This window comes from Stigmatopora nigra, chromosome 16, assembly GCF_051989575.1.
Source record: "Stigmatopora nigra isolate UIUO_SnigA chromosome 16, RoL_Snig_1.1, whole genome shotgun sequence".
NCBI classification, from domain to species: domain Eukaryota; kingdom Metazoa; phylum Chordata; class Actinopteri; order Syngnathiformes; family Syngnathidae; genus Stigmatopora; species Stigmatopora nigra.
Window position 1 is genome coordinate 1,227,617 of NC_135523.1, and position 24,703 is coordinate 1,252,319.

Genomic DNA, 24,703 nt, shown 5'->3' on the forward strand with positions numbered 1-24,703 from the left:
CTACTTTAAAGCTAATTGCTATCTATTAACCAATCAATACATCACAAGGCTAACTCTATTCCTTTAGTCCTCATCTTTAAGAGACTTGTCAGATTTGTTTGCACTTCTCAAAGCATAGTCGGGTGTCTTGTAAGCACCGGTTGGACAAAATGCCCCCCCCCCTCCCACCCCCCAGCTGGACTTTGGTGTCCTCGGCGAGGCTAATAAGAGACAGAGTCCAGCTGAATGGCGGCCCAGAGGCTTATCTCCCGCTTGATTCGCACTCAACTTCACAGATGGCGTCTTCTTGTGAGTGCAAAGTCAACATCGGCGTCGGATCGACCCCCGCCTGCGCTTTACAGTTTGTTTACATTGGGAGCGGTGGCGCGCCGCATTTTAATGAAGGGCTCTGATTATTTGTCTTCATCGCACTCATTCACGTTGACTGATACTTTCTTTATCCGGGGTAGAGGAAGAGGATGGCAAAGGAAATGGGACTGTGATGGAATATTTACGGCGTTAGATCCGTGTTAGGAAATACAGCGTGTAGGAATTGTGTTTGAAGCTTGGCAGGATGATAAGCCAGATATGGGCAAACTACGGTCTGTGGGCCATATCTGGCCCACTAGGTCTTTTAATCCGGCCCTGGTTGGTTTGCGGGCTGCTTTAATTTCAACTGGAATATTTTAGATATACTATTTAGATTTTTTTTATATAAATGGATTAAAAGAACTGGATTTAAAGACTTGAATATTCAGTTTTTATAGGTCTAAAACAATGTTTATTTGAGCATTTTTTTTAGATATTTTTTTAGATTTTACAAAATGATTTATGAACTTAAAACTGAAAAAAACAGAATAAAAAAAAATACAATTATTGCTTAATAGGAGGAAAATCAGGAAATGTAATATTCATCTATAGTCTGTATTTTAATTTGATCCTAAAACTAAAAGTTACTTTCCCGGGCCACACAAAATGATATGGCGGACCAAATTCAGCCCCCGGGCCTCCACTTTGACACACATAGCATAAGGAGTACTGAAAAATGAATGTCATTAAATCATAATATTTCAAAATCATGACTACAATAAAGCTATACCTTTTAAAATATAAGAACCCTCAAATTTTAATACTACATTTCTTACATTCCGAAAAAATACTATCGTTTTCCTCCATTTTTAAGCACCTCAAGTCTTAAACTATCGCCAAGAACGAGCAAAAAATCTTCCCTACGTGGACAATTCCTTCTCATTACCCCGACACATTTAGCATCCTCGTTTAGTCCATTCCCATAAAATGTCCTCACGCTACATAATGATCCGTCTCATACATACAAACAGACACCGCAATTCCAATGGTGACCTTGACCAATGAGCCGCAAGTACATTATTTTTTGATCACATGTAGCCATTCCGTGCGTCTACAATGGGAATGTTATTAGAACGGAACATTTTCTTCAAGCCATTTACATCTCATTTGCATTTATTTACCCCATACACACTTCACACTACGTCTTGTTTATATTCCGAAGCTAAATAGCTCCACCGCTACAGTCTGATTTACAATATAATGTCAATCAAACATTCCCAACTTCTACATTTACAGGCGGTCCAGATATGTTTTATTCATAACGCTCTAAAAATGTTCAATTTCCTCAACCCGGACGCCGAAATTCACCCATAAATGCTCGCCGAAAATCAGCTGTTTATTTATGGGGTCTATTTTGGGGAAATATCCGATCCAGGAGGATTCTGGGATGTCGTATATTTGCGACCGATGATGTAACAAATCATTTAGATGGGTAACAAAACAGTCAAAGTGAGGTTGAAATGCTTGCAAAATGTTTTCCATCAGCACGGAATGAACCATAAAAATGTATTTTTTGCTTGAAAAGTGCACCGGAAAATCAGTTAGGTTGTGCTTTCTTATTATTATGGTATAGTTTTATACTATATGACGTGTGGGTAGTACAATGGACTTTTCTGACAACCTATAGTTCATTTCTTTCTATAGAAAATAAACAAAAATCAAAATTTTTGGGGGTGTTTTTGGTACAATTTCAATAGCAATGGATCAGTGTGAGTCGTGATTGATAATATATTATTTTTTATTGTTTAATTAGACTGTAAGACCTTGTAAAAGTGGGATTTTGAGGAGAGGTCTAGAACCAGAGCCCCCCAAAAACTGTATGCATCTAAATATGTTTTTTGGGGACTTACCGGTCCTGATTAGAGTTTGGGAATTTTTGACTGAGGGTGTATCTTTGTTTTGAGAACAAATTGTAAAAAAAATAATACAATTTCGTAAAATACAAACAATAAAAATCTGATTTTTGGATTAAAAATGAACCAAAATGGCAAAGGTCTAGAACCAGAGCCCCCAAAAACGGTTTTGAGACTAATTTGTAAAAAAAAATATTAAAATTTAGTCAAATACAAATAATAAACACTACTTTTTAGATTAAATATGAAGCAAAATGGATTCTAACCTTGTCATTTGAGATTACAGGTTCTCCCGTCTCGCATTGTTGTTTTTTCGGGTACCGCACTTTTCCTCCAAACTCCCTTGATCTCTCTCAATTGCATCTTAGTATGCAAGCAAGGCTCCAGCACCCCCTAAGAAAAAACAACATGGAAAATGAATACAAAAACCAAAATAAGACAAAAACATTTCTATATGGTGCTAAATTTTATATATTTTACCTGAACTCATTCACCATTTTCGACAAAAACAATTTCTACCACCCGATAAAAATCGTCTATCACCTTTAGCCTAACTTCTATTTATTTATCCATCTTTCTTTATAAAGAGACACCCGACTAGAGTCAAATGTCTTCCCCGTTTAATAAGGCATGAAAGCCATAATGAAGTGCACGCCGATGACTGATTGATCATCAAATGGAGAGATGATTATTCACTTTAGCTGCCTCATATTAAGACAACAGCCTTGGTGATAGCCTCTACGTTTTCCTTTTTTTTTCTTTTCGTTTTCTTGATATGGAAACGTCTCCCAAAAGGAATTAGCCGAGAATAGACGGCGGCCGCTCATTTGCATGATCTAATGCCGTGTTTATGAGCTGGCGCGCAGTGTAATTTGAATAAGAATGAGCCCCTGCCGAGCTTGGGGTCGCGGTCGTTTTCAGGTGGAACTTGTTTGCTTTCACTAGAGGAATATACATATACATTAAAAAAAATGTATGTACATTTTATGAGAGTAAAGAAATATGTGGAGATGATAATCCGATATTGTAAATAATGCAGTATTCATTTGTATTGGGAAAAGACAGATTGCAATTTGTATGGTTGCTTTTTTGGAGTTTTAGTTTGATTTATTGAATTATTTTGAGTGTTTTTTGACTGTTGTTTAAAGACAAGTTGAGACTGAAGGGTGATATTATTGGATGGCATTGTTTGCTTTACTTTGGACAAGAAGGTTGGGGTTGTTACTTGTTTTGTTGTTGCTTTTTGAGAAATAGTTACAGTTTCAGATATGTTTAAGTATCATTAGGATTTTTTAAGCCATTTATTTACGTTTGTCATAGCATTTGTGAGTTTTTTGTCTTTTGCATGGACATTTGGCAGGTGAAAATCGAAGGACAACAGCTTGGCAGATCATTTATGGAAGGATTGAAGACCAGAGGACCTAGAATTGAACCCTGTGGTACTCCAAAACTGTTATTCAGATGTGTTTTGGACCTAGAATTGACCCCTGTGGTGCCCCAAGACTGTTATTCCACAAAGTATATGTTGTATTTTGTATACCAAAGGACAAAAGCTTCTTGGTAGATCATTTATGGAAAGACCGAAGACCAGAAGACCTAGAATTGACCCCTGTGGTACCCCAAGACTTTTATTCTGAAGGATTGTGGACCTAGAATTGACCCTGTGGAACTCTAAGACTGCTATTCCACAAAGAAGTTGTTGTACTTTGTATACTGAAGGAGGACAGCTTCTTGGCAGATCATTTATGGAAAGACTGAAGACCAGAGGACCTAGAATTGACCCCTGTGGTACCCCAAGTCTGTACTTTCGCAAAGTAGATGTTGTATTTTGTATTCAGACGTGCTGTCAGTTTACAAATATACAGAATACAGATGAATAAATATATCATTAGTTGCTATTCAGTCATGTCAGTGGTGATGATTGCTATTCAGTCATGATAATATGACAAGATGGCTTCTGTACTGTATATTTCTTTGCATAAATCATATAGGACATGTACAATATTGGCACAATTATTTTAATGAAGTAGTTCAATGATTTTTTTTGAATGAATACAGCAAATTAAAGTAGTTTTCTTACATTTTTAAGGAGTGGAGTGATGTCAGAGGAGGACAGTTCTGCAAAGAGAAAAATAAAATGGAAAATATGAATTATATGGCTGAATTTATAAGAAAAATGTATTGATTTGAATGCATTATTGTCATTATACAAGGAGGAGGAGGTTTAAAGCCTCATCACAAAGTGCACAAAAACAACAACACATTGATAATCAATGAATAATAACAATAGTTCATATATAAATAAGTAGGGAAGTGCACAAAAACAACAAACAAACAAATTAACGGAAAAATATTAATATCATTAATATTTTGCAGATGCACCTGAGATAATAATAATCAACAGAGGATCGCCACGTCTTTAAACATCGCTTTTGACGAATAAATAGAGATGATTAAACCCTCGATCTTCATATAATAACAGAACTAGCCTCTTTATGAACAATTCTGTTGTGCAAAATGAGAAGAATTAAACGAACGCCGGATATTTACACGGACCATCGTCAAACATTTCTACAAACTGTCCGCTCCAATCGCAAGATCGATCGAAGCAAATATAATATGAGCAAAAATCGATATTCTATATGCATATATTAGTACTTTAAATGATGTTTTATAGCGATCTACTCACTGAAATAAACGTGTTTTCATGTGTAAAAACGCCACGGGGTCGTGACGTCATCGAGATGCGGCAGTACTAATTAACGGTATAACTTTTTGCAAATGAGTCAAAAATTATTTTCCAATTATTTAAAGAGGTTAAAAACGTATAGTATTCGATGTTGTGTATTCCTAAAATATGGAACATTTAAAAAAAAAGCATCAGAGTAATTTTCTATGCAATATGTGCCAGGGCCGTTCATAGTTGATGAGGGCAAGGGGGCCCGGCCCCCCGGAGGAGAAAAGGATGCTGGGTAATGTAGTAGACTAGCACTTCTCAAATATGATCTAATTTAGATAAAATATACTTGTTTTGATTATAAAAAGTGTAATTACACATCCATTCAGTGGTTGGCAGTGGTACACTCTGTATTTCATTCATTTTCTGAACTGCTTATCCACACCAGGGTTGCAGAGGGTGCTGGAGCCTATCCCAGCTGACTTCAGGCACCAGGCAATGGACACTCTGAGTCAATGGCCAGCCAATCACAAGGCCCAATGAGAAAGAGGACAACCAATCATAGTAAGTCGCAAATTTATAGTGTTTAAACAGCTTGGGATCAAACCCTTGGCCCTAGGACTGCGAGCCAGATGCCCTAACCACTTAACCAATCCCCCAAAAAGGTTGTCTTGACTATAGAATATAAACAAGTGGGCATTTTATACTTTGTCGGTCATCTTGTGTTTGTATAAAACTTAAAAAACGATCCTTGTTTGTATTTTGTCGATAATCCGATAAAAATTTAAGCGCAAAAGAACCCTCTGAAGACAGCAAGCTAAATCTTTTTCAAGGGATGAAAAGCCAGCGCCCCAAAAAACAAAGCGTAACCTTTCTCGGCTACAGTGATGATTTCTTTCCAGCCGTGATCCCGCCATGAAATATTCATGTTTGTCCAAGACTGTAGTCCTGTTTGTTTTGTTCACCTTCCCCTGAAAATCTCGCTTTACAGATGGCTAGCGCGTAAAAACTCAAATATGACGTGTTGGTGTTGAGGCTGAATCTGAAAGGGTGTAGTCGAGGTAAGGGGAAACACAAATGTCGATAATGTGATCACAATTTAAGTGGCAAACCGGTAGCGAGGCTAACATCGTCCTCGGAGGTCGGAGAAGTCAATCACGGAAATTTACAAAATGCTAATATGTAGCAGTTTGACTTCTGTGGATGCTAATGTCAACGTCTTGGTTAATAAGAGGAAAATATACTCATGTTGGGAAAAAGTATGTTTCGCCAATGAGAAACGTATCAAAACTTTTTGACTGGAATTGTAAGACTACAAAAATTGAGCAAAAAATGAAAATTAAAAACTTCATTGACGTGCAATCTGCAAACCACAAATAAAAAACAAATAAATCTAACAAATAAATTCTATATGAACCGACAACAAATGAAAACAGCACCTTTTCTTTTGCTATTCCGATTGTTATTTCGGGTTTAGGCCGGCAATCCGTGAACCCGCCATGAAATATTTATGCTTTTGCGCTCATATTTTGTCCGGTTTGCTGTCCCAGTTATGGGATGGGTCCCCAGGGTGGTACCGGGGGGGCGGGGGAGGGATCCAGGGGTCTACGTTGCCAGATAAAATGGTGACAATACAAAGAAAAACCCTAGCAGGACTAAACCAGAATGCTTACATGCAAAGATGCTCATCCTATCCTGCTAATCTGGAAAAAAATGTATATATTTTTTATCTCCGAATTTGGCGTATCGTGGTACGTTGTCCGCGAATTCAAAGGCGAAGATTTCCATTTGGATGGCGCTCATATTTGTAATTAAACTCCGGGAAATTCAAAGTGATATCAAAAGCGGGGGAGGTTGGAATACTGCGTCAATCTGACTTTATCGGAATAAAGTAGAAGAGTATTTTCAAAGGAGAGATCACTGTCGGAAATTTGTTTTTGGACCTATGTGACCTTTGACCTCGGTTTGCTAAAGTGGAATCGGTGTTTTATACATCGACATTCTGTGGGATTGATAAGAAATATATTTATTCGTTTTTAGATGATCTAGTGCACTGAATGTATTACATTAGTTTCAGGTGAGGGGAAATGGAATATAGTATAGTATAGTATATATAAAAGTAATATATAGAGACATTTTTGTTATTTAAAAATAATGTATTGGCGACTATCAATTTTGGTGATTTTGTGTATGTATAAATATAAAATCCATAATATATATATAGTTACTTTTTTGGCTGTATTATCTTGATGTATTAATTAATATTATTGGTTGATTATATACTAGTGATAAAGTATGTATTTTTTCTGTTTCTGTGAAAAATTAATTTAAAAAATTGAGGTTATGCTTAAAAAATTAAAATAAGGACTATAAAAATAATCTGGTAAAAAACATTATTGGTCGATAAAATCCTACAGATTTAATATTTGTATTTTTTTGTTTCTGTTAAAAACTAATTTAAAAAATGGAGGTTATGCTCAAAAAAATGAAAATAAGGACGATAAAAATAATCTGGTAAAAAACATTATTGGTCGATAAAATCCTATAGATTAAATATTTGTAGTTTTCTGTTTCTGTTAAAAAATAATTAAAAAAATTGAGGTTATGCTTAAAAAAATTAAAATAAGGACTATAAAAATAATCTGTCAAAAAATTTAACAACATTACAGAGTCTTACTAATCTTATATATACTATATCTATACCAAAAATATATCCAAAATGTCTATTATTTAAAAAATACACTTTGAAAATGGAATAAATGAAGCAACATTTTGCAAAAAAATAGAAAAATAAAGAAATTATATTTCAAACATTAACATTTTAACCCTGATTTCCTCAATAATTTGTCGAGTACACTAAATGCATCAAAAATTTATTATATAGTAGCAAAAATTACAGCACCCCGAAAAAAATGGTGTCCAAAGTGATTACCTCACAAAAACCAAAATGAAAAATCAAAAGTAAATCAGCTGTATTATTATATATATATATATATATTTATTTTTTATCCCGTGTTAGTAGCTAAACATGAACGGCCGGCGTCTGAACAGCAAAAACACTCGACAGCTTTGATTTGCGCTAAAGTACCGCAACAATCAAGCGTCGGGAAAAAGCACTCGTCGGGTTGGGTCGGCGCTCCGAGGTCAAGTGAGGGATGATGAGCGTCGGCGTCGCAGGTGCGGCGGCAGGTGGTCTCATCAGCTCGCCCGAAAAAACCCACTGTTGCTCGTAGCAAGTCGCGCGGAAAAGTGGCGGGGAGCGCTCGGGGTCGACCGCGCTTGATTAATAAGGACACCGAGAGGCAAATATGTGCACACAGTCGCCGGGTAATGAGCCGCAAATGTGATTAGGTCTTTACGCCGCACCTGCTTCCAATTGAGCGCGAGCGGCAGGCGCGGCGGAAGGCTCGGCGGGGACACCTCGCGCCGCGGTGAGTGTTTGTTTCGTGCAGGTGCGCCTTTAAAAAAGTCGGATGTTGATTGGCCGGTTGTAGCGAGAGAAAAGATCGGGATGTGAATGAGATGCTAACATGTAGTGATTCAGGTTTGATGTTAAATTTTGGTGAGATTTTGGTACAAGGGTACGGTTTTAAAGGGTTTTGGGTGGATTTTTCGGGTTAGTTTGGCTAAAGTGGTGCTCGGACGTTTGGCCGCCGGACATTTGGTCGACAGAGTGTTTACTGTTGAAACCAGCTCTTAAAAATATATTCATGAGAGTACTATTAAATATACCACCTACGTTCATAAAATCATCCAACATAAAGCTCCACCTCCACTACAAGATTTTGTACCAAAAAAATCCAATACATTAACAATGGCTGGCTCTATAGGTGACTAAGTGATACTTTTTTGAAAATAAATGAAGTGCAATGATACTGTTAAATATATCACCTAAATTTACAAAATCTTCCAACACAAAGCTCCGTCTCCACTTCAAGATTTTGTACCAAAAAAATCCAATACATCTACAATGGCTGGCTCCATAGGTGACTAGGTAATATTTTTTTTTTAAAAACCGAACACCTGAACTGCAATAATACTATTAAATATACCACCTAAGTTCACAAAATCATCCAACATAAAGCTCCGCCTCCACTACAAGATTTTGTACCAAAAAAAATCCAATACATCAACAATGGCTGGCTCCATAGGTGACTGTGTAGTTCCCTTCCAAAAACAATAGATTCACATAACTTGAACTCAATATCAATTAGCATATGTCAAGTCTTGTTTCTGAAACTCTCGGCCAATCATCTTAAAGCTTTTAGACCAACAAAATTTGTATATTATGTCATCGTTTATCTTCAACCTACACAAGGGACTAAAGATGGAAATTAGCCTTTCGCTACAACTTAGCATATTTACATATATATATGTTGATTACCATGAATATGTTCATCAATATATACTGTCCTTTATTACATAATTAAACATGTAAAACAGAACTTTTACTTAGTTTTACGTCCTCCATTAAAAATCCTAGTCCGGATCCAGTAACGCTTTTTTTGGATAGACGTGAGGAAGATCCATTTTGGAGTTGAAGGGAATTGAAATAAGAGGATGAGACGAGTCGCCTTTGAACGGAAATGCTGACACGCTGATCATTAAATGGCCGACAGTAATAGAGTACAGTGGTGATACTTTTGTTCACCTATTGGAAACAGAATAGATTAAAACAGCCTTTGACTCAACATGCTCCGCTTGCAAGTTTTACTATTTAAAAGCTTGTCGCCGCGTATTTTCTGGACACTTTTGATGGAATATTCATGATGGGAATACTTAAGGGGCCATCTTTAACCCTTACACAGCAAAAGGCTTCAAGACTGAGTTTTTTGTGGAGCTTGTTCGCATTTTTTAATGCTTAGACGAGGAAAAACGAGAATTATGATTGGACTCTATGATTGGGTGTGTGTTTATGTGTTTTGTAATATGATTTGATTAGATTAGAACTTTATTTCGTACAGTATTTGCGATATTTTTTGGTTGCAGTAGCATAAAAGACACAGAAGACAATGTAGACCTAGCTAAAAAAATATATATATACATTACTAAAAAAATTTTTTTACTTTACTATTTACATTTTTTATATTTATATATATATTTACAATATTTTTTTATAATATACTATGTACTAATACTAAAAATACAAACCACAATGTAGTAAACAGTGTAATACCTTCATAGTTTTATCATATCAATCAAATGAAGAATATATAATGTTTTTCCCTTTAAAAATAATCCACTAAATCGTTTTTAATTAAAAAATAAATTTAAATAAAAACACATTTTTTTCACATATTTGCTTAGTATTTTTTCAATATTTTTTTAAACATATGTATTATTTTTCCTCTTCGTAATAAAAAAACTAAAAGAAAATAATGTAACATTATCTGATTTTTTTACATAAGAAAACAATTTAAATAAATATATAATATATATATTATTTTTGCTAAATCTAATAACATAATATTTAGTGTTCTCCACATTTTTTGTATCTGAAATTTAACTAAATATTTATTTATAATAAATTAAATAAGGATGAAAAGGCCACATAGTAGCCAATGGGTTACAATTTAAGGTCAAAAGTCACTAAGGTTATAAACTCAACTAAGATAATTTAATCGATTTGTCTACTAAACCGGAATATATTTAGATCCCATTTGGCCCAATTGGACATTATCAACTGTCTATAGTAGAAAAGCAAGGATTAAATGTCCATCACAGAACAATCGCTACACCAAATGTCCATTTTTTTAAATAAACACCCTAAATAATCCCACCCCGACTTCATTATCGATCCTCTGAGACTTTAATTCCAGCCATTCGGCGTCCAATCGCCCGATTGGCATAAAATACCCCAAAAACCCAGTTGCCGGGTAAATCCCACGAGCTTACAAAAGCCAGTCATTTAAATGTTGATTCAAAAATGCATTATTCAACCCAGTCTGAACAGGAATTTGTGTTTTAATACACGCAAACACCTGGCTAATCTTCGCTAGCTTCTCATTATGGAAACGGAAGGAGAAGCCATTCCCACGGAATTGAGTCGGAGGGACGGCAGCGTCTTTCTGGGAGCAGATCAGAAATACAATGCGGCAGATGATCGAGTCTTAGTGTCAATACATCAGGCTGGGAAATTACCTTTCCTCTCTGCTTGGCCCAATTTAATCTCTGGCTTTTTCTATTGAAGGAGCCAACAGTCGTCCTCCGTCCTATTGACCACGTAAAATAGCTTTGCCGCCGTTGTGATTGACAACTTTGTCCACCTGACAAAATGTAACGTGGCGGAGGACAAAAACAGATGGAGAATTCTTTGGACTCAATCTGGCAACGGCGATTACATTTTCTGCGCCTTTATTGTATCGGGGGGTGGGCTTTCTTTTTCAAGTGTGCGGGAGTCGTGCTCCGGGTGAGGCTTCCATATGCACTTGAACCTGGGGTAATAATTGGCTGAAAATGTCCATCTGCATTTGTTTGCTTGGGGTACTCCTTGTGCTCTGTTTGGGCTAAAAGGACCACACCTTTGCTCACCCGTGTCAAAGGAGTGGCTGGAGGTTCCAGATCAGGACCACCAAAGTAGCACATTTTCTAAACTATGAGGTGCAACTAAAAGATTGGAATTTTCTTAAAAGCTGGCAGTGCGCCTTATAGTCCAGTCTGCCTTATACATGCTAAATCATTGTATGAAATTACTCTTACTACAGCTCCATCTAGTTGATGTATAACAAGTACTACTATTACTATTACAACAGCTTCATTTACTTGACTACCATTACTACTCATACTACTACCAACACTACTCCTACCACTACTACTACCACATCCACCACCACTGCTACTGTCACAACTACCCCTACTTCTGCCACAACTACCCCTACTACTACTAGTACTACCCCCACTACTACCACTACTACCCATACTACTACCACTGCTACCTCTCCTACCAATACTACCCCTACTGCTACCTCTACTACCCCTAGTACTACTCATAATACTACTACTTATCCTCCTAGTGCTACTACTCCACCAACTACGACTCCAAGTAGCACTACTACTACCACAACCACTACTACTACCACCACCACCACCACCACCACTACTACCACCACCACTACTACTACTACCACCACCACCACTACTACTACTACCACCACCACTACTACTACCACTACTACTACCACCATTACCACCACAACTACTAATACCACCACCACTACTACTACTACCACAATTATTTCCACCACCACTACTACCTACCACCACCACTACTACCACTCTTACCACCACCATTACCACCACTACCACTGCTAATACTACGACTACAAATCTATTTCTCATGTAAATAAAACTGCACCTCATGGAGTTCTATTAAAAAATGTGCACCGTAACTATAATTCATCCCCCAATTTACCCAACCCTAGAAGTACCATCTCCCACATTATCCCTTCTTAACACAACCTGAACTCAAGTTGATTAAATATTCCACTGAAGGAGGGAGAAAACACAAAAAAACACACTCTGGCTTAAATTGTACTGAAAACAAACATTGCCTGAGGGTTCATCTCTAATGTTTTCATACATCCAAAGAGCATAAATGAGCTTTGTGGAGCAGTGGTGACATCCAACTCTTATTCCGGAATAATTCCCTTTACACCAAAGAGACTAACCCTCCTGGTAGCTACAAATATTAGCAAGTACCCCTGCCACAAAGTACTTGTTGAGTCCACATCGGGAAGTCAAATAAGGTCAGAATTAGCATATCGGATATAAAAGTACTTCGTTTTTCCTCCTCAGACAACTAGCGTTCGGCGCCGTAAACACGGCGAGCCGCAATTGCGTAAGAAGCAAAATGAAAAGGCAAGAAAAGGATTATTTTTGGGGCTTCTTTCCGCCACAAAACAGATTGCACAACAAACGCAATATCAGTAGCGTGTTCTCGTAAGCGTGATAAGAAAAGAACATTTCCCACGAGCGCCGCTGCAAGTGCGAGAGGTAAAAATATTCGCTGGCATTTGACTGTGCCGGAGGAACGTTACTTTTGTTAAGACTTGTTGCGCTAATCTTCACCACCGCCATGACAACCGGTGGCTGTGGGATGTGTGATTCAAAATGGAATAGAAATGGCGGAGCTGTAAAAAAAATGAATACACCAACCATGGGAGGATTATCATATATTGAGTATGGAGATTATTATGACTTCGGGTATCATTCTTGTCTGGCTTTTCGTCTTCTAAAAAAGTCTGGATCTAGTTTTGGCTTGTGTCCGGTATCGAACCCGGACACTAGGAGCCACTGTGCCTCCGTATTTGTACTTTACTACGTGTTTTTTTGGATTGGATAACTTTATTCATCCCATATTTGGGAAATTATATTATTGTAGTAGCAAGAGGGTGAGAATACAGACACAGAAAAGCAAATCAAAGTACAGGGTGACCCAAAAAGATGCGTAAACATATTGTAATCAATAAAAAATCCATTTTTTAACGAATGGCGTTTCTGTTGCAGGACGTGAAAGGTGGACATATGGATGAATGATCATTTTCAGCTATAATTGCCCCAAAAATGTCTTGGACAAATTAGCAAAAGATATTCTCCCTGGAGATCTATTTTGTGACAAAATCATACCAAAGTGTACAAAATAGAAATTTTCAAGGGGACATATCTTTTTGGGTCACCCTGTAAATGGAATCATCAAATAATTAAACCATAAAAATAGTAAAAAACACAAAACGGGCAAGAGTGGACAGAGTTTAAACAGCGCCATTTTGGTTGTAGTAGCTAAAACGGACTCAAAAAGATGTTGTAAAGTTGGACAAAAACTAGAACCACACACAAAAAGTCTGCCACAAGATGGGTAACTCCTGCAGATTGTGATTGAGGAAAATATGCTCTTCCAAGCTTATCTGTACAGTTACTCAGTACTCTGAAACTAAAGGAAACAACAGCAGGGTAGAACTCCTTGACTCCATTGCTGGTAAGCGTAAAGTAAAAAGTAGTAAGTACAAAGTAAAGTAAGTAAAGGAATGTATTAAGAAACATTAAAGTAATAAACAAATAAGAGTGGACACAGCTACTGCAACTGGCTTCCACGTGCGGCGCCATCTTGGATCTTTACCGCATATGTTGTGTCTTATTAAAGCGATATGAAGTCAGCAAGCACTCTGATGGATGAGTGTTTTTTCCCGTTGTTCCGTGCCAAGCTCTAGCTAACACGCTAACGCCAAGACCCCCCCCCCCTCCCCAGACCCCCATGTGAACCATTTCCATTAAGTCACGGCTGAACCTTTTTCATGATTATACGCGACCTTTACAAAAGGTTAGTTGTAGCGCGGCTCCGGCGTTATCATTGTTCTCCCAACTGAGACGAGGCGGAATCGGCCTCACCGACGATATAATATCATCGAGTGGCGGGCGCTAAGGGGGAGGGCGAGTCAAGTGAAATGGGGTCGAGTCCACTCCAAATGTTTATTTGACAACTATAGTGTGTAGTTACTGGATAGTATTTTATGTCATTGTATTGTAGATTTTCTTGCAATGTTTTGCTGCGCTATTTAACTTGTTTTGTTTGTCTTTAAATTTAATAAAACTTTAGAAAAATGTGTTACACCTAACCTTAACCCTTAACCCTGTTGAAACCAGCTCTCAAAATTATATTTATGAGAGAGTTTAATATCTAACGGCTGTTTAATATCTAAGTACTGTTTAATATTTCAGTGATGTTTAATATCCAAGTACTGTTTAATATCCAAGTACTGTTTAATATCTAAGTACTGTTGAGAATCTAAGTACCGTTTCAGATCTAAGTACTGTTTAATATCTAAGTACTGTTTAATATCTAAGTACTGTTTAGAATCTAAGTACTGTTTCAAATCTAAGTAATGTTTCATATCTAAGTACTGTTTACTATCTAAATACTGTTTAATATCTAAGTACTGTTTAATACCTAAGTACTGTTTAATATCTAAGTACTGTTTAGAATCTAAGTACTGTTTAATATCTAAGTACTGTTTAATACCCAAGTACTGTTTAATATCTAAGTACAGTTTAATACCTAAGTACTGTTTAATATCTAAGTACTGTTTAATATCTAAGTACTGTTTAATATCTAAGTACAGTTGGAACCAGCTCTCAAAATTATATTCATGAGAGGGTTTAATATCTAAATATTTACTTTTTTCAACAGTAATTCGATATTAAACAGTACTTAGATATTAAACAGTACTTAGATATTAAACTCTCTCTCTTAGATATTAAATTCTCTCATGAATATATATTTTGAGAGCTCGTTTTAACAACCAAAAAGCCAGTGACCAAAAGACCGGCGACTAAACGTCCGGGCACCTCCCAACCCCTAACCCTAACCCTTAAAAGTGGAAATTCCAGAAGATTGTCTTTTTTGGCAATATAAAATGGCAAACCTGACATTTTATTGGTCCTTCAAGCCGGATTCAAACTCGGCAGTTACCGTTGATATTTTATAGATGGCGGACGGATTCCAGCAACGGTGCAAAAAGCTGGTCGATGACTTGGGAATACCCGGATAGGAGCCGCTCTGCTTATTATTTCTTGTCATTTTGCCAGGCTGGGTGCAATTTGGGCATCCGACCCTGAGGGATCAAACTTCTGGGACGGGAGCTTTTTTTTTTGGCCAACTGGGGATTAATGTTAAGGGGAAACTTATCTTAAAGGATGGAATTAGGTTAGAGTGCTCTCGCAGAACAATTTCCGAAGAGAGAAAACTAACCGAGTCGCAGTGAGAAAAAACATGTTCAACTAACTGAAACGATTGCTGGAAAACCACAAACTAAAAAAACTTAGAAAAACCTGAATCTGTATTAAAGTCGGATTCAACATTCTCCTAAAACCTCGTTAAAATTTTACACTAAAGTCACAATTGAAAAATAGTCATCTCTGTAGATATACTTCCATTGGTGGCAAACTACGGCCCGCGGGCCACATACGACCCGCTAGGCATTGTAATCCGGCCCACTGACGTTGTCCAAATGTTTTATTCCCCAAGATGGCGCTGTCACGCAGAAGCCCGTGGCAGTAGCTGTGTCCACTCATTAGTTTTTACTGTTTTACAGCCCCTCCATCTTTTTTAAATGACATTTTAATATTTCTTAATACATTCCTTTACATACTTTACTTTGTACTTTATACTTTTGACTTGAATGATGATTATGTTAATACTTTAGTCCTTTTTTCCCAGTTTATGTTTCATATGTACTGTTAACGGATGCACTTTTTTATATGTATCCTATCTTGTACTGACCCCGCCCATCTGTCACATTTTAAAAGTCAATATGCCCCTCCCCCGGGCCCAAAAGTTAACCCACCCCTTTCCAAACCTCACTAGAATCTACTTTATCCTCATTCTGGTCTCCAAAAAACAACCCTGACCTTATTTATAAACCTCAAGGTGAACCACCCCATTGGTCCTTTAAAACCTGCCAACTTCTCAGTTTCAACTTTAAACCCTCAAACCACTTTATCACTCCGTATAAGCCATAAGTTCAATTCAACCACCCTTCATTGATTACAACACCGATGATGTAAGACAACTGGAAGCATTAATCCAATCCATCACCCATAAAACATGGTTGAAATTCCACCTAGTCCGGTCACGCATTCACTCAAAACCTCTCGCCGTCTACGCCTGATAAAACGCGCCGGTGTCACATTGGCGTCCGGCAACCGTCCCCCCCGGCGGGGTGACGTCTTCGTGATGGAGAGCCGGGACAAGCGAGCGAAAAAAAAGCTATTCGGATGAGCGACGGCGCTATTGTTGCCCTCCCTTTCCATCCCCCGCCGTGCTCTTCTTCTTCTTCTTCTTCTTCTACCGTTTAAAAACCTGGAGGCATATTCATGAGGGAAGCATAATTAGCCAGTCAGGATTTGGATGGCTTCCAGATAGATGACTTATTATTGCCATTATTGATTTTTTTTGCCTGCTATGTGTAGCGCTATCTAGGATTAATGCTGTTTGAATTTAGAAACCCGACATCGTCTTAGCACTTGATGAATGGTATTCGGCAAAGTCGTTTGCACCGACAACCCGCTTACTTGTCGCCATTTTATGTCATTTCCATCCCATATTAAAGCTCTCACTGCCGGCTTAATTGCTTATTTTTAATTCTACTTCTTTGAGAATGTGATTAAGTTACCTGTAAATATATTTTTGGGGGAATTTAGTCTATGTTATGCAAGTGGATTTATTTTGTTTTTAATTAATTTAATGGTGTTTCTGTCGGGAAACTATTAACCTCGATAAAAGGGAGGGGATAAATTGGTGGTGAGGTTATTTATTGAATCGGTAAATATTTTGCTTTGAGGTGGCGCCACCTTACTGCGGGCGACCTTGGGATTTTTCAGTTTTTTGTTGAGAATGGGAAAAAAATCTGTGTAGTAAAAGATATATATTTAATTTGGAAGTACTTTAAGGAAGTCTTGAGTTTCTGGTTCCTGTATAAGGAGGAAGACAACTAAGATGTCTTCAGGTCACGTTAAGACTAAGAACTAGTCTTGTTTCTCTAGATCTTGGGATGGAAACAAGTCTTGGTCCGGTCTTAAAGTATTGTTGTTGTTCATAATGTGGACCAGAAACGGATCTTAGTTTACGGTCTTGTGTCAGTATACACCCCAATAGTCCTAGTCTATTCCAGTTCTGGTGTCTATCAAGTCTTGGTTCTAGATAATGTAGTCTTGCGGACAACAAAACAAGATGGAAATCAATAAAATAAAGGTTGATTTTAAAGTTACAAGGAATATTTGATATTTCTGGTTCCTGCATAAGGAGGAAGAGTACTAATATGTCTTTAGGTCATGATAAGACTAAGAACTAGTCTTGTTTCTCTTGATCTTGGGACGGATCTGTAACTAACCAGTCTTGGTTGGGTCTTAAATTCTTGGTGTTGTTCGTAACTAGGACCAGAAACGGATCTTAGCTTAGTGTCAATATCTATCTCCAAAAGTATTGGTCTGTTCGAGTTCTGGTGTCAATCAAGTCTTCGTTCTAGATAATTAAGTCTCTAGGACAAGACTATTTTGAATTTAAAATGAATTTCTGGTTGTTACATAAGGAGGAAGACAACTAAGATGTCTTCAAGTCACGGTAAGACTAAGAACCAGTCTTGTTTCTCTCGATCTTGGGATGGATCTGGAAATAACCAGCCTTGGTTGGGTCTTAAAGTCTTGATCTTGGTCAGAAACTGATCTTTGTGTATGGTCTTGTGTCGTTATCCACCCTCAACAGTCTTGGTCTGTCTATCAAGTCTCGGTTCTAGATAATTTGGTCTTGTGGCCAACACTACAAGATGGAAGTCGATAAAATAAATGTCGATTTTGAATTTAAAAAGAATATTTCATATTTCTGACCCAAGTCCTGATTGACAGAGAACCACAGGTACACTTTTCCAACACCCTAATTTCAAAATGGCTACTATCAATCCATTTCAAGTGACCCCCATCCCTCCCAAATCAAATAGATTGGCCACCAACCTGATATAAACTCCTTTCAACCCAAAACCAGAAGACCGATCGGGCATTTTTCACCCTGAAGATTTACAGCCAACTCTTCCCAGTTAGTATTCATAGGCCTTCATAGGCCAAAAGGCAATTTGAGTTTGTCCAACATGTTGCACAGTCATTTTTCTCCCCATTCATTACATTTCATACAGCAACGACGCCGTTGAGAATAAAATCGTGTTTGTGCGGGAGCAGAATTGTCAAGGGTCAACGTTTGCGCGGTTTTACAGCGGGCAAACAAAACACGTTCAGCTAAGAGGTGTTCCATAATGAAACACGACATCTTTGTTTGCGCTTTGAATGCCGTGCTGTGACGGCGGCGTCGGGATAAATACGTGTTATGAAATCGCCTTTTTTTTGTTGATATTGGCAGTAATGGCCGTGACATGTGTTTACAGTCCAAAGAACGAGGCTGAATGCTCGAATGGCGTTCTACCTATTAAAGTGGGGGGTGAAAATGCAAGCCGTGATTTCCCTCAGGCTTTTTTTTTCGAAGGAAACACGGACTGGAAACGGAGACTGGCGTCGTCAAACATTGCCGTGACGATAGCGGGAATTTATAAGCCGGCGACGGTTAAAAAGATCCCTTCGTTAGTGTCTGACCTTGCGCCGAAGGTGATGGATAGCGGTACAGAGGTGAAACAGTATCTAGATACTAGCGAGAACTACAAGATGGATTGAAAAGATATGCTGGAACACACCCGCACTTTTGGGGAGTTTAGATTCAAGTGGGTTCGTTATGTTGTTAGTGTTTTTGACCCAAGGATGATGACGGAAGAGCTAAAGTGGTGTACTTCTATGATGGATGCCCAATTTGTTTTGATTAGGAGGGTGGGTAGAGAATCGTACCTGGTTGTAGGCTGAGTGCAGGAGTTGGATGACTCCGTTGGTTGTTTTTTACCCGTGAGAGGATGTTTGGTCGCCGGTCTTTTGGTCCCTTTTGGTCATCGGTCTGTTGGTTGCCGGTCTATAGTACTTAGATATTTAACAGTACTTAGATATGAAACAGTACTTAGATATGAAACAGTACTTAGATATGAAACAGTACTTAGATATTAAACAGTACTTAGATATTAAACAGTACTTAGGTATGAAACAGTACTTAGATATTAAACAGTACTTAGATATGAAACAGTAATTTGATATTAAACAGTACTTGCATGTTAAACAGTACTTACATGTTAAACAGTACTCAGATATTAAACAGTACTCAGATATTAAACAGTACTCAGATATTAAACAATACTTAGATATTAAACAGTACTTCGATATGAAACAATACTTAGATATTCAACAGTACTTAGATATTCAACAGTACTTATATATTCAACAGTACTAATATATTCAACAGTACTTATATATTCAACAGTACTTAGATATTATACTAACTCTCATGAATATAATTTTGAAAGCTGGGTTCAACAGTAAACTCTCTGTCACCATTTGACCGGCGACCAAACGTCCAATCAACATTCTTACCCGATTGGCAGCTATTATTGACAATAGACCGGTCATTTATTTGGACTACTACTAGGACGATCGTCGCTAATCTTTTGCAGAAGGAGTTACTTCGAGCAAAAGTGGGCTAACTCCATTGTTGTCGCTATTAACTCGTTACAAGCCAATCAAGACGATAGTTGGGACTCAGTTTTGAGAGGGTGGATTATGTACATTTACAAAATGAAGTGACTTTAAGTGGCGATTGGGACATTTGCAGCCGTTAACCAGGATAGACACCCAATTCATCTAGACTGGGATGGCTGCCAGTCCTCATTGAGAAAACAAGCTAAAATCCGCAAAAAGCCGACTCACTCCATTTCCTTTCACTTATTGGCAGCCATTGGCATCCAATTAATTTTGACGAAAGTCTGGCGGTAAACATACAAACACTTGAGCTACAACAAATGAGCTAACACAACTTTTGTCAGTTTTAATCCACTAGCAGCCATTGACATTTATCTCAAGAAAAGCTTTAAACAGCCACATGTGGCTCTGGAGCTTTTTAGTTCCAAGCCTGAAATTTACCTACTATTAGCATCAATGATATATCACTAGTGTATATATTTTTTAATATTATCTCACAGTTGTTTTCTTTGTCAAAGCTACAAACAACATATGAAAAAAAACATTTTCCCGGCACTTATACACAAATATATCAAAAAAATTGACTGATTTAGTCCCTTTTACATTCAGGAGTAATAGATATAGCCCCTAAAAATCGGTGTAACGTCTCGATTACAAGCCCAGCATGTAATTGTTCCTACGTCTTGCTCCAAAGCTATAAATTGCTCAGACCAACAACAAAAAAATGTGGCGCTGCCTCGTGTGGCGGCGCCTGAGTGGCTGGAAATTGATTAGTGTGTGTGTGTAAATATAAAATGGCGACTTAGGTGGCCAAATCTTTAAAAAAAATATTTCTAAAATGACCCGTTTGCTAGCACGTTGTAGCTGACAGGTGCAGGGCGCTAAAGCTGAGCTGCTAAATGATTAATAATAGCCTGTAGCTTGAGAGTATGACGACGCCATTGGGGAACGTTTATTGGCCGTTTCTGTGGACCCCCCCGCAACTTTAGGCACCTGCGGCGGTTGCCAGAGAACGCCACGGACGCCCCCCCACCCCACCCACGCTACCACCACCGCAAAGAGAAGCGCTTCCGGCCACTGAGCACATCTGCTGGTTCCACGCATGAGCATCATCCATTGCTCATGTGCAATTAGGCATCAGAGATCTCAAAATGGGGGTGCATGGTGCTGTTTCTTGATTTGGCTTATGCTCGGGCACTTGGAGAGAGATAAAAGCAAGGCGTGTGGCATTGATGGAATATCCTAGATCATTATTTGTATGGTGGGTCATGTTGTTTGTTGTCAGAGCCAGAAAACTATGGCTGTATTTAAGCGTGTAGTGCCCACATATGATGTGGGTAATTGGTTTTCGCTCTTTCAGTGGAAAAGTTTTTGAAGTTAATGCAGTAAAAGTCGGTTTTTGCCAGAGACCAGAGACCAGAATTGGTCAAAAAACACAAAATAAAGACTTGCCAGAGAGTTTAGATCAAGACTATGAAAGATCTAGACACTAGGGGTACTTTTAGCTAGTCTTGTACTCAAAACCACATTACCTGAGAGCAATACAAGACCAGGATTGTCCAAAACATATACTTCACAGAGTATACAACAAGACCAGAGACCAGAATTGGCACAAACCACAAAATAAAGACTTGCCAGAGAGTTTAGACCAAGACTATGAAAGATCTAGACACTAGGGGTACTTTTAGCTAGTCTTGTACTCAAAACCACATTACCTGAGAGCAATACAAGACCAAAATTGTCCAAAACATATACTTCACAGAGTGTGAAACAAGACTAGAGACTAGAATTGGTCAAAAACCAAAAAATAAAGAATTAACTGAGAGTTGAGACCAAGACTATGAAAGAACTAGATACTAGGAGTACTCTAAGCTAGTGTTGTACTCAAGACCACATTACCAAACCAGGATTTTCCAAAATTTATACCTCAAAGAGTCTGAAACAAGACCAAGACTTGAACCAAGACCAAAACAATACAGTAAAAGATAAAAACATAGGCATTACACTTAGCTTAGTGTTAAATCTGAAATCAGAACTCCTCTAGACCAAATCCTAAGACTACAACTCCCAAACACCAAGACCAAGACTCACCTGAGACCAATATCAGAAAAGATCAAGACACTTGTAGTACTCTTCACTAGTATTGTACTCAAACCAGATTACCTGAGACCAAGACAAGACCAAGACTTGCCTAAGACCATGACCAGAAAAGATCAAGACACTTGTAGTACTCTTCACTAGTATTGTACTCAAACCAAATTACCCGAGACCAAGACAAGACCAATATTTTCCAGAAAACACAACATTCAGAGACAAAAAACATGCCAAAAAAGCCTAAAACTTCAAATCCGAGACCAAAACCAAGGAAAAACAAGACATTGGTGTATCTCTTAGCTAATCTTATACTCAAGACTACATCATATGAGATCCAGAACTCACTCAGACCAAAACAAGGGCCAAGGACTTAAACCCTCTCAAGAAAAGTCCATTTGCTTCACCCGGTCTTCGTCCTCAGAGTCGAGTAACCAATCAAATCATGTCTTCTCGAGATTGTTTTTCTTTCTATCTTCGCAAAGTACAATCTAAAAAAAAAAAACAATGAAACCAGAAAATGAAAAGCAAGCAAGTCAGTCGTAGAGTGTCCTGTCCCCCCCCCCCCCCCTAACCTTAAATAATAAAATAGTCTTTGACATACGGGAACCGGTGCAACCCGGGGATGTAAAATGTCAGCAACTCCTCCGAGGTTCGGAAAAAACAAACGAGTGTCAATCGTTACCACCTTCCCTGGTTAATTAGCGCTGGCAATGTCACAGAAAAACTCACACAAATAAGCAGTAAGCGTGCAAGTGTTAGCTTGCTTTGTTGTTGCATCACTTGGCTGCCATCATGGTTGGCTGTTTCTTGTTTATTCCTTCATTTATTTAGCGGCTCCTTGGATGTTGCTTCAAAGGGAATACAAAAGCCACCAGGTTCTTTTTTTGTGAGTGAGGATCTAAGCAGGTGGTTGGAAAAAACACCTCCAACGCGGGTAAAAAACACCCGTGGACAACGGTTAGGGATTTGTGTAGTAGAAACAGGGGGTTTATGTAATGGTGGTTGTTAAAGAAGACCCTGGTGGTGGTCTTAGATCAAGATTGAGACTTTTGGGAATTGAGAGAATACTGAAAATAGTAAAAATGTGGTTTTTAGATGAGATTCCAGATCAGGTTCTTGAGGATTTTAAGACTGTGTCCTCTTAGCAAGGTGGGTTATGGTGTCTGGTTGTGGGCTAAGGTATAATATTAGCACAGAGTACTACTTAGTGTAGGGGTGGGCAAACTTTTGGGCTCGGGGGAGGGGCCACATTGACTTAAAAAAATTTGACAGATAGGTTGGGTCAGGACAAGATAGGATACATATAAAAAAGTGCATCTGTTAACAGTACATATGAAATATATAGAGACAAAAATGATTAAAGTATTAACATAGTCATCATTAAAGTCAAAAGTATAAAGTACAAAGTAAAGTAAGTAAAGGAATGTATTAAGAAATATTAAAATGTCATTTAAAAAAAAGATACACCAAAAAACTGATGCCATATTATCCACAATATCCAAAGAAAAACTGTAAGTATGTTTATTTTGATTAAAATCTTCCAAAATAAGCTTTGACCTAAAAGCAACACTGACTAAAACGAATCAGGTCAACCGTTTCCAAGACTGAAAAAAATATACTTTTCAGGTGATTCATTCAGCTTCCCCGCACATTTTATTTTCAATTTCACAGAAGAAGAAAAAAATACCCAAACACAAGCAAACCCTCATGTCTCCATTCACAATATTTCAATCAATTCTTCCCTAAAAGGGCCTTGGTTTTTGAGTCTATAGTGGATCTGAATTTAAAACATTACTCCCAGGAGTTCTAGATAGTTCCCTAGTGGTCATTAGTCATCATATTCCACTCCGGGGAAAAACCGATCTACGTATTCCACGCGCATATTGATAAATACCCGGATACGGACTAAGAAATGGTATCGTTGTGAAAAAAACGCGGGTTGAATCCGATGTGGGAGCGCCAAAAGAGTAATGAATATTTCATAAGCGGCGCACATTTAGAGCGCCGTGATCTGCAAAAAAAGCTAATGTTGTCAGGCCCTTTTATTTATTTCATTAGAACAGCCCTCTGTGGAGATCCTTGTTTACTCACCCCCGGAATTCCGGAGCGGAGAATTCATTTTATTGGTTAGCTGTCAATATGAAAAGCGTCTATTATACAGTAGTTTACCTCCGGTGATCTCCAAAGGAGGCGTCGACAGTCAATCAAAGGGGATTTTATGCAAAGAGAGCCTTGCTTCTGCACTTCCAGGCAAGCGCGTCGGAAAACCCAAAGCGACAGAGCCGTGCCGGAGTGCCTTCGGGATATTTGGGTGGCCTTACTTCCGATGGAAGATCCGTCTCCTGCTGTCAATCAGACTCGAGTAGCTAGGTTTACATTCAATCAGCTTACATCAGTACCAGATCTGGACAAGAGTATCTTTGAACAAGGATCTCCAAGTTTGAACCCTCAGTAGACTTCAAAATGGTGATCGGACATTTGGTCGCCGGTCTTTTGGTCCCTTTTGGTCCCCAGTCTTTTGGTCGCCAGTCAAATGGTGACAGAGAGTTTACTGTTGAAACCAGCTCTCAAAATTATATTCATGAGAGAGTTTAATATCTACGAGAGAGAGTTTGATATC

At 38.1% G+C, this 24,703-nt stretch overlaps 1 long non-coding RNA gene across 1 annotated transcript in view; it reads right to left on the bottom strand.

The window, feature by feature from the left end:
• Positions 1–2,475: 2,475 nt before the first annotated feature.
• LOC144209273 (uncharacterized) overlaps positions 2,476–24,703 on the bottom strand; it is a 57,618-nt gene continuing 35,390 nt past the window's right edge. The window contains exons 3-4 of the long non-coding RNA XR_013329069.1: positions 4,282–4,319; positions 2,476–2,594 (exon numbers count right to left, since the gene is read on the bottom strand). This is a non-coding gene — a long non-coding RNA (uncharacterized LOC144209273). The remainder of the gene's footprint in view (positions 2,595–4,281; positions 4,320–24,703) is intronic.